The sequence below is a fragment of the Lupinus angustifolius genome, chromosome LG03 (genome assembly GCF_001865875.1).
Source record: "Lupinus angustifolius cultivar Tanjil chromosome LG03, LupAngTanjil_v1.0, whole genome shotgun sequence".
NCBI lineage: Eukaryota > Viridiplantae > Streptophyta > Magnoliopsida > Fabales > Fabaceae > Lupinus > Lupinus angustifolius.
The window spans coordinates 22240749-22241310 of NC_032011.1; the positions used below are offsets into that span (position 1 = coordinate 22240749).

The 562-nt window shown below is 40.6% G+C and overlaps 1 protein-coding gene across 1 annotated transcript in view; it reads right to left on the minus strand.

The window, feature by feature from the left end:
- Positions 1 to 562, minus strand: part of LOC109342439 (dynamin-2A-like) — a 6545-nt gene that overhangs the window by 839 nt on the left and 5144 nt on the right. The gene's annotated exons all lie outside the window — the stretch shown is intronic.

Here is a 562-nt window from a genome sequence, read left to right on the forward strand (position 1 = left end):
TGTTTCTGTTTTAATCGATTAAGACTGTTACGTTAATCGATTATCCCTGTTCTGTTAATCGATTAAGTTTGTTCTGTTAATCGATTATCTTCATCCTGTAATCGATTAATTAGGGGTGATTCAGCATTAAGTGTTGAGTTTCGAAAAGCGGATATTCTAACCGCTACACCTATTCAACCCCCCTTCTAGGTGTATTGTAACCACTGATACCTAACAAGTGGTATCAGAGCTAGTACGAAGTGCTAGCTCAACCACGTATTCGTGATCCTAAGGGAAAAGAATGGATACTTCAAACCCATTTGGTGGTTATGGTTCATCCATTAATCGACCACCTATATTTAGTTGTAAAGGGTATGCCTACTGGAAAGTGCGCATGCAAATTTTTATAGAAGCCATAAACTCGGATATTTGGGAATCCGTAGTCAACGGCCCTTTCGTTCCACAACATCTTGTGGACGATGAACCTAAAGACAAGCCTAAAAGTCTATGGACCGATGATGAGCGCAAAAGGGTCCAGCATAACCTGCGCACCAAAAATATCATCACATCGGCGCTATCCTAT